This window comes from Protopterus annectens, chromosome 6.part1 (assembly GCF_019279795.1).
Source record: "Protopterus annectens isolate FY-2018-M chromosome 6.part1, PAN1.0, whole genome shotgun sequence".
In the NCBI taxonomy this organism is placed as follows: Eukaryota; Metazoa; Chordata; order Ceratodontiformes; family Protopteridae; genus Protopterus; species Protopterus annectens.
In genome coordinates, this window is record NC_056738.1 from 202,042,642 (window position 1) to 202,053,599 (window position 10,958).

Consider the following 10,958-nt stretch of genomic DNA (forward strand, 5'->3'; position numbering starts at 1 on the left):
TTTTACATTTGTTGACCGGGATTGTCCGACTGAGCTGAAGAACGCTTTTTCAATGGAGGCCCGTAGAGAAAGGTTTCAACATATTATACAATTTTCATTATAAATTAGCATTAAACAGCAATGTTACAGGATTATTACAAGGCATTAAGTAGCAATACAATGTTATACAGTGTCAGTAATCAGGAGTATTGCATAACTATTTCAAGATGTATAAAAAGAAATATGTCATTAAGATGAGTATAGTTTTTGGTAAAAGTGGTTACAAAAACCCAGTTTTATCATAATGTAGTTGCATGAAGGCAAGACAATTACAATAGAATGCTTTTCTGAGGCAATTTGCTTAATAGATTTTAGAAGGCAGTAGAAAGAATAGTCAAGGAAGATTAGAGAGAGTTAGTCAGAAGAGTGAGCTAAGGGCAGAAAGTAGATTAAGGTATGAGAAGTAGGGGATGCTTAAGGAGGGAGAGTGCAGTAGCAGGACCAGTGACTTTTAAAGTGCTTTTTGGTGGCTGTCTTAAATTGTTTAGGATATGTAAGGGTCCTGATTTCTAGTGGGAGCATATTCCAGGCAATAGTGAGGTGATAGCTGTACATGTTGCATCCAAATTTAGACTTGGGTTTGTAGATTTGTAGTGGGTCTTGGTTAGAGCTTCAGAGAGGTCTGGGGAGAGAATAATGGGAGATGAGAGGGGATAGTGCTGGGCAGTAGGAAGACTGGTATAGGATAGAATGGATGATCTGGAGCTGAGAGAGAAGAAGCTGATGAGGTAATTCAAGACAGTTTAGGTGTTTTAGAGAGAGACAGTGATGGGATTTGTATGTAGATTCGAGTTTGGGCAGGAGTGCTGAGTTAAGATTTGTGAGAATCTGAGAATTGTACATTAGACCGGGTAGAAGGTAGGTAAGAGAGAGAGTAATCTTGGCTTTAGAGGTAAGGAATTTCTTGTTACGGTAAAGGTGCCCTATTTATATATATATATATATATATATATATATATATATATATATATATATATATATATATAAAATGACTGTTCTTATGTTGACTACCATGGTTGTCTACATGACTCAACTATATGGCTGAAATGTGAACATACCTCTCAACCTCTGAGTGCAAGAAATATGGACAGAGCCTGACATAATGGGAGACAAAGCCCCCAAAAAGTGGGACAGATTTTAAATATTGTTCTTATAAACTTAGAAAGTTTCTAGAATAATAGGATTTCTGTTGACATGCATTTCCACAAGGATATGAAGTCTGAAACTCAAACGTATGTCATTATTTAGTGACTTCAGTACTCAGATCATCCCAGTGATTTGCCAGAAAACCAAAAATTTTATGAGGAACAGTCCAAAATTATGAGGCAAATATCTGAACATTTTGAAAAATCCAGACAGTCGAGAGGTATGAATGTGAATCAGCATAATTAGGATTATTTGCTGATGCAGTAGTCACATGGGGCTCTGTCTTAAACTAATATTTCCCAAACTATCCTAAAAAATTGGACACTGATGAATTACCACATGGCAATGTACTGCTGTAATGTAGATGTCCATACCATGTTTTAACAGATAAGCATGGGCTGATTTTAAGCACAATGCCCCAGGCCAAGATGTGTGGGAGGACAATGCTAAACTGATGCAATTATACAATTCAATTAGAGACCAACAATAGCAAAGCGTAATGAGGAACATTTAACAGTATCAAAACTGTCTTTTTGTTATCAGGGTTTTATCTGTGGCATGCTTACTTCTCATTATATCCTTATGAAATTTCAGGAAAATAATACTGTTTTTTTTTAATCTGACTGAAGTAGCCTCTAGCAGGGAAATACTTCTTCAGAAAATGATTTTGCTATCACAAGCAGGTGAGGGTTGTATGTATACCATTTGCAACAAATGAAAGGCAGAGAGACATAAATTCTTAAAACAGTAGTGGCATAATATGTTATGGCTTACTAGTTCAAGGGCAGTAAGCAGTAAACATATCATAATCTTTTGACCTGTTTGTTTCCTGCAGTGTCCAGTTGCATGCAGTGTAAGTCTGCGCAAGTAATTTAAGAGATATAAGAAGTTCCTGAGTTACCACATTATGGTGTCTAGCAACCAGGGGGAAAAAAGGAATGAGAATGTAATTCTCCCATTGGATAGGAAGCTCATGTTATAGGTATCCCGTGAAAAAAAGGTGCAAATAAAAGAACATTTTACTTTGAACCATGACCATTTTTTTGTACTGGGGGAAGTTTGGGGCTCATTCTCTAGCAGTGGATTTCGGCATTGTTCTCTGGATGAATCTTTCATTGTGTATGCATATATGAACATGCAGACGTATGGTTATTCTGGTAGAAGGAGGCACATACCCAGGGATGTAGCCAGGATTTCTAGAATAGCACACCAACTTCCATATTGTTACGTCCCTCTCCCAGCATTTTTGATTTTTCAGCATACTCTGTGCTGTCTCACCTAGGGCTTTTGTGTCTGTGGTATTACTCTTAACTTCAAAAATCAGAATGTAGCACATATATTATAAGTGCCCAGTTACACATCATTTAAACATGTAGTTAGGAATATGACAAACACAAACTGTTGTAGGCACAGTTATTTTCTTTGCTGGCTCATTTGATATAGCCAAACGGTGGTACTCTATATCACCAGCTATCTAATCTCAATCAAACAATAACTCTTCTTCTACAAAATTAAAAACTCAGCTAACGTCCTCTAGGACCTGCTATTGTGCTAAATGTTGAAATTTATTGCTGCCAAACTTTTACTATTTAACTGTACCACTCATATTCCTGCTAATAGGGACTACCTTCACACAAATCAACATAAACTACTACACACACACACACACACACACACACATATATATATATATATATATATATATATATATATATATATATATACACACATACATACACACACACACACACACACACACACACACACACACACACACACACACACACACACACACATATATATGTGTGTGTGTGTGTGTGTGTGTGCATGTGTGTGTAGGGGGTGGGTCCCTCGCACTTTGTCGAATGGCGTTTCTTCAACAAATGCAAGGGGTGTGGTTTAATGTCGAAGGTACAGAAAGTGGAGCAGTAGAAATGTCAATGGTATGTAATGTCAAGACAAGTAAGTGGGTTTGGAGGGGTGAGAGTGTTTGTGCGTGTATATGTGCATTAGGATTAGGGTCAGGGATGAGTGAAGGATAGGTGTTGTATGTTTTTGTGTGAGTTTGTGTATTTTAGGCTTAGGATCAGGGTTAGGTTATGGGATAGATATAGTGTTGTATGCATGTGTTTGTGAATGTTTGTGTGTCTGAGTGTGTCTTGCGCAGTGGCAATGTTACGGGATGGTTTTTATGAAGGTAAGGTGTAGGGTTAGGGTTGAGGGAAGCAGCAGCATTACGGTTAGGGTTAGCACCCATTACTAAGGTAGTGTAAGGAAGTCTTCTAATTATACATACTAATTGCAAGATTGTACAATATTGGATAAAGGGTATATTCCCCTACCTTGAGAACTGTGCTAAGTCAACCAAATGTGATTGCCTTCACATATGTTAACCAAGCACACATTCCACGTTCTGTAAAACACCCATTATACACACACACACACACACACACACACACACACACACACACACACACACACACACACACACACACACACACATATATATATATAGGGGTCCACTTTTAAATCTTGAAAGCTCATAATCTCGTAATTCAAAATACTGAGTCCAAAATCTTGAAAGTTCAAAATACTGAAAACTCAAAATACTGAATTTCATAATATCGAATAAAACAGAGTACACCAACACTTACAATATTCTAGCACAACTACATAACAAAACATATTACTCTTCTCCGACTATAAGCAGGGGGGCAAGCTCCCCTGCACTCCCCCCATGTAGGGGGCTGCCCCCCCACACACCCCTGCTACTTAAATATATCAACTTCAAGATCGCACTCCACAGAGGAAAATGGCAAACATACCATTACGTGCTTCATACCTGTCTGTTGTAACCTTAGTCATGTTCCCTTTTAATTTGCTATACAACATAACTCATCTTAGTGTAGTAAAGCGCGATCTCGGAGTTGATATATTTAAGTAGCAGGGGGGGGGCACAGCGTCCCACATGGGGGGTGCAGGGGGGCTTGCCCCCTGCTAATAGTTGGAGTAAACTAATATGCTTTGTCTTTTATTTGTTTCTCTGTGTACTTCTGGTGGAGTATAGTAAGTGTTAGTATCTTGTAGTTTTTTGCGATATTATGAAATTCAGTGTTTTGAGTTTTCAGTCTTTTGAATTTTCAAGATTTTGGACTCAGTATTTTGAATTTTGAGATTATGAGCTTTCAAGATTTAGAACTGGACCCATATATAGATAGACAGATATAAATACAAATGTATGAGTGTATCAATTGTTCATGAAATTTCAAATTATGTCTAAATATCCATCACATTTTTTATTCTTTTTTTTCAAGAAATGTTATATTTAACTGTTATAATTGTTATTAATATTCTAACCTTGTGCAGAATTCTGCAGCTTTTTCCCTGGTCTCCAATGAAAATTAATTCTCTGAGTTCAGTGGGACTCTTTGAGTTCAGTGGGACTATGTCAGTCAACAAATGGAAACAAAATAAAAAAAAAAAAAATAATAATAAAATTGATGTGCTTACAAGTTGCTCAGTGCCTTTATGCTGCACAAAATCTAACTCCCTTAAAGCTTAATTAGTACACCACTAACTCCATGGCACATAGCTAGCTACCACCTATCACTGATATTATCTTGTCAAACCTTTTATCAATTAGCCCGCTATTCAAGCACTTGTCCCTCTTCCCCTCATCCCTCACTTTCCACCTGTCCTGCCCTGTTTTAAGCTATAGGATTTAATGTATTCTACTATGACTTTTTGTTAATGCATTCCAAAGGGTAGCCACCCTTTCTTTGAAGAGGTATCATCTCATCTTAGATTTATGCCTGTGCCATATCAATAATCCACTAACATTTCCCAGCAAACCCTCACATCAGTGCTACTCTTCTAGAACTATGACATGTTTCTTTATAAGTTATCATATATTTACCATACAGGATCAAGGTCTGGAAACTTGTTGTAATCATTTTCTATTCATCATTTTTTCTATAGTGTCCTCCTTGTAGTGGCTGTAGACTGACGCATCATGTGCCATATCCTAGCTGTATTACATCAAATCTCATTGCTTAGGCATTAGTACTGCTTCATTATCACCCTCTGCTTTCACCATTTCAACTAAATTTTTGAACAAACTGCTACTGCCGTCCTCTTTTCTTGTGATCAGTTTGATTAACTTTTCACATACAGTACTGCTTGTATCCCCCCCATCATCCAAAGACCCCCACTGCAGGGTAAGTTTGCCATAGTTCCTACCTCCAGTGAGTTCAGTTTTCCTTAACAGTAGAATCTGCAAAGTGTACAGTGCACTTACCGCAGATTATTCAAACTAGAAATCATATTTCAGTGGCTTACTGCCCTCATATTGCCTTATTAATATGGACGTTCCTGGGCACACTGAAACTTCAAAGAAGTGACAGTGTTGTCATGCTCCTAAATATACCTTACTTTAACATGATGTTAGATACATAGTTTGTTTGTGTCTTTCGGCTTTTCCCAGTTAGGGGTCGCCACAGTGGAACTCCGGTCCGCTAATGACTGGCAGTAGAGTTTTACGTGCTGGCTTGCCGGGCCTAATGCACAACCTTCAATGAAGGAATGCCCGTTCACGCATGTCGCCACACAGAAGATGCTCTAATTGAGAATCAAATGGGCAATGTCTAACTGTGAGGCGACAACGCTACCACAGCACCACCACCACAGTATATGTTAGATACATAGTGCTGTACTGATAATCTGTATCATGACTCTGAGGATGTTACTTGTTTTATTACTTGTTTCCTCACTCCTTTCTGTGTCACTTCAGTCAGTGGTTACCTTCTTCATTTCTTTCTGCATACTTACTCACGTACTAACAGCCTCACAAACTGGAGCAGGCATACAACAGGATGACTTACATTGCTGCTTGACAAAGTGGAAGAAGTAATCACTGGTGCAGATTGTTCTATTGTGGACATAACTCATTTTAGGTTTGCCTACAGAATCCAGGGCACTTCAGAATGTCCATCCTTGACAAATTGTACAAGTAATCTCCGTGGTATCACCGAAGTCTCAACAACCCACTAAACAAGTATAGCGGATCCAAAAACAAAACAGTGCAAGAAACTTCTTTGTGTGGAAGATTTTCAATCCATATATATCTAGTTAATCAGTGTATATTAATCAGATCAGATAATGGCAGTAGAAGTAGCAAACTTAAACTCGTCCTAAGTAAAAAAAAAAAAATAAAAAATATATCATTTGAAATATTATACAGAATTACTAAGTATTCGAAAGTAATCCAAGCAGGGTAGGCATAAACAACTTAATAAAGGATTTTTGATTACAAACAGACTGCCTACCCTGCTTGGATTACTTTCGAATACTTAGCAATTCTGTATAATATTTCAAATGATATATTTTTTATTATTCTTTTGACTTGACGAGTTTAAGTTTGCTACTTCTACTGCCATTATCTGATCTGATTAATATACACTGATTAACTAGATATGTATGGATTGAAAATCTTCCACACAGAGAAGTTTCTTACACTGTTTTGTTTTTCCTTGACAAATTGTCTAACATGGTAACTAACTGTTTTTGTAACTCTGGTACTCTGTAAGGTTTCAGTATAATCTTCATTCCACAGATTGTCTCTATATTATGTCCTATTAGCTTAGTTTCCTTAGATATTTTTTGAGAATAGTCTTTTATGTCTTAATAAAAATATTCTTACCTGTTGTATTTGTTGTTTTGACAGGGATTCCCTTGTCTGCACTTCAGAAAGAATTTTCCTGGTCTCTCTTACATGAATTTCAGAATATAAGCTCCCCACAGAATGATCTACTTTTTCCATACGTTTCAGCATATTATTGTGATAAATTTGTTCTACGTTTCTTTTTTTCCTGGATGTCTACTTACAGTTAACTAAATGTATTATTTCCATTACCTCAAATGGCCCCTGCCACTTGACCAGAATTTTACTTTCCACTGGGGGCACTAACACCAGTACCTAATTTCCTATCTTAAATTCTCTTAAGGTCAGGCAATCTTATTATAAACTGAATGTTGCACTTCCTGAGGGCACTATATGTGCACCCTTACTTTAGTTATTACAGCTTTAATCTATCCTAGAAACTAACATAGTGATTTGTCATACCTTTAATTGTTGTCTTTTCCTATTCCTATATTTCTTAAGTGGGATTTAGCAGCCTCTCAGATGTCTTTCATACAATAGTTAAATGGGGTACATATGTTGAAGCTTGTTGTGCCTCTCTAAAAGCAAACAGTAGATAGGGTAATAGTTGATGTCCTTACATTCACCACTGCAGTATTCATTACTATATGGGATTCCCTGCTGTGAAGCCCGTCGTCCAGCCAGTCTACCAAAGTCTGCCATTGCTCTAAGGTACACTGAATGTCACCTAAACACTACCCATGTAGTGTAGGGCATAAAGGTGACTTTCAAGAGTACCATCCTCAGAACTTCTTTGCCACGAGTCTGAACACTGTTTTTAAGCATTGGTCTATTTACTTCTGTCTGTTTTTTGCTGTTTTTTTCTGTTTATTGGAACTCCATTGATTTCTTCTGTTTGCTGAAGTCCTCACCATTGCAGAAATGTACCCAGTTGGGGTTTTTGTTCTTTTATTCATTTTTTTTGTGCTGTTTGGGGAGTTAGTGTCATCCAAGAAGGGTAAATGCCAATGTGGGAGACAGATTCCTCATAAAGACTGCCACGATAAACTTCAAAAAGCCTTCCCTGACTCCTTCTCATGATCATGTCTTTCTGGGTTGCAGGTTTCAAACAGTGCCAATGCTGGCATCCCTGCCTCCTGCAAAGGCCTTAACTCTCACTTCTTATTTTCAAACTCTTCTTCCTCTGGCCTCCATTACAGCTAGGGAGTTTCTCAGAGCTCTGGGGTTCATGGCTTCCACCATTTCGATGCTTCCTCTAGCCAAAGTCACATGAGGAAATTCCAGTGGTTTCTGAAGTCGTTGTGGCTTCAACATCCACATCCTCTAGACTTTACAATTCCTCTTCTCCCATGTCTCAAAAAGGAACTTCTGTGGTGGATTCAGCAGTTGTCTCTGAATCCAGGGCTCCTTTTTCAATCTCCTCTTCCTTCTCAGGATCTGGTCACAGATGCTTCAAATGTGGGATGGGGAGCAACGTTTGGTTCCCTGAAGGTTCAGGGAGTGTAGTCCCCTCGTCAGCAGAAGGAGCACATCAGCGTCAAATAGATGAGAGCTCTTATGGTGGCTCTTCAGGCCTTTCATCCTCTTTTCTCTCTGGGTCCTCTCAGGGTATTCCTGGACAATACCACAGTTCTCTGGTATAGCAACAAATTGGGGGGGGGGGGGCAAAATCTTAACATTTTTGCCAGCTGGCGCTTCTGGTATGGGATCTGGTTGTTAAGTATCAAGTGAGTCTTCAGGCAGTTTATATTCCTTCAAATCAGAACATTGTGGCAGATGCTCTGAGCAGGTTCTTCACTGAATCCCATGAATGGATGCTTCACAGGGATGTGTTTCTGGACATTGTTCACCAGTGGGGTACTCCTCAAGTAGGTCTCTTTGCCTCTCCTCTGAACAGACAACTTCCTCTCTTTTGTGGCAGAGTCCTAGGTCCTCTGGTATGGAAGGTTTACGCCCTCCCATTTTCATGGAAGGGGATGTTTCTTTATGCATTCCCTCCCCTTCCTCTCATTCCGAGAGTCCTGTTCAAGATTCAACAGGATGCTCCTAAAATCTTGTTGGTGACTCCCTTTTGGCCGCAACAGCACTGGTTTCCTCTACTTCTGCATATAGCCTAGGGCAATCATCACAAGTTACCTCACAGAGTGGATCTACTCACACAAGACAAGGGATCTCTCATCCATCCCCACCTGTCCATGCTTCAACTGACACTGTGGGTGATAGGGTTTGATTCCTCATAGACACCTTTTTTCTGAGGATGTGCTGCAGGGTTTTGATTCCTCATAGACACCTAGACACCTTTTTTCTGAGGATGTGTTGCAGGTCCTGCGGGAGTCCAGGGAACTTACTACTAGGAAAGCCTACTTATCTAAATAGAAGAGGTTTTCTATTTGGTGTCTTTCTCATGACCTGGACCCACTTACTATGGATGTTCCTTTGGTTCTCTCTTATTTGTGTGAGTTGCTCAATGCTGCTTTGGTTTATTCTTCTATTAAGGCCCACTTATCAGCTCTTTCTGCTTGTCTGCCTTTAACTCCCCTGTTAGCTTCAAGATTTGAGGCTAAGCAATTTCTTAAAGACATCCTTAATATTAGACCTCCCAGAAACCCTGTTCCTCCTACCTGGGATCTTAACTTCATTCTGGAGAAACTGACTCAGGCTCCTTTTGAGCCTACTGTTTCAGTTTCTTTGCAATATTGTTCTCAGAAGACATTTCTTTTGGTAGCTCTTACTTCTGTCAGATGGGTGTCTGAGTTGCAAGCCCTTATGCCTTGTCCACCTTTTCTGACATTTCATGAGGACAGGGTGTCCTTATGCCCAAGGTGGTTAGCGAATTGTCACTTAATCAGTCTACTAATTTGCCTACTTTTTTCCCCTCTCTGCAATCTGACAGTGAGAGGGTGCTGCATACCTTAGACATGCACAGACAGCTCAGATTTTATTTGGATAAGACTAAAGCTATCAGAAAATCTGATCAGTTGTTTGTTTCCTTTCAGCTTACGCCTTAAGGATCGGCTTTTTCCAAGCAAACTATTTCTACTTGGATTTCAAAGGCTATTTCTTTTTGTTACACTTTTCATGGTGAGAACCTTCCTTCTTCTGTAAAGGCTCATTCCACTAGAGCTGTGGCTTCTTCTGGTGCTTTTTTCAAGGGTTCACACACTAACTCTATTCTTGAACAGCTACCTGGATTTCTGTGCATGCCATTACCAAACATTACAAGTTGGATGATATCTCTGGAGCTAGAGCTGATTTTGCTAATGCCATTCTTCATGGCTTCTTAGAGGGCTCTACTGCTGCTTTCTCCTCCCAAGTTTTTTCTTGAGCTGTGGCACTCTCCCATATAGTAATGAATACTGCAGTGGTCAATGTAAGGACATAGTACAGGTGTGTAAAATCTTACCATAACAGTAGATGTTCTTGCCTTCACTGCTGCAGTATTCACTCCCTCCCTCCATCCCCCCAGTGTTTTTTTCCCTTCCTGGATGTTCAGCTGCTCTTTGGTTTTCCTTGGACTGCTGATCTTACTGGAGTAATCAGTTCTGAGGATGGTATGCCTGAACGTCACCTTTATGCAATACGTTACATGAGGAGTGTGTAGGTGATGTTCAGCATACCTTAAAGCAATGGTAGACTTTGGTAGACTGGCCGGACAATGGGCTTCATGGCAGGGAATCCCATATAATAATGAATAATGCATCAGTGAAGGAAAGGACATCTATCATTATGGTAGGATTTTACACAACTCTCTGATTAACATAGATATGAAAATACTTTCAACAATTCTAGCACATAGGATACAAAAAAATACTCCTTCTATAATATCTCCAGAGCAATTAGGCTTTATGAGTCAGAGACAAGTATGGAACAATACCCTTACCATTGACACCCTATCCCACCTTTGTGTTAAGGACAAATCCCCTAAATATGCATTATCAGTAGATGCTACAAAAGTTTGACAAAGTCAACCAAAACTTTCACTTCTTTTTTCTTCTTCAATTCGGATTTCCACAAGAATATATAAAAATGGTCAAAACGCTCTATAATAAAGCATCTACAACACTCTGTATTAACAAAAAAACATCAAACCCATTAAAAATTGTAAACAGCACCA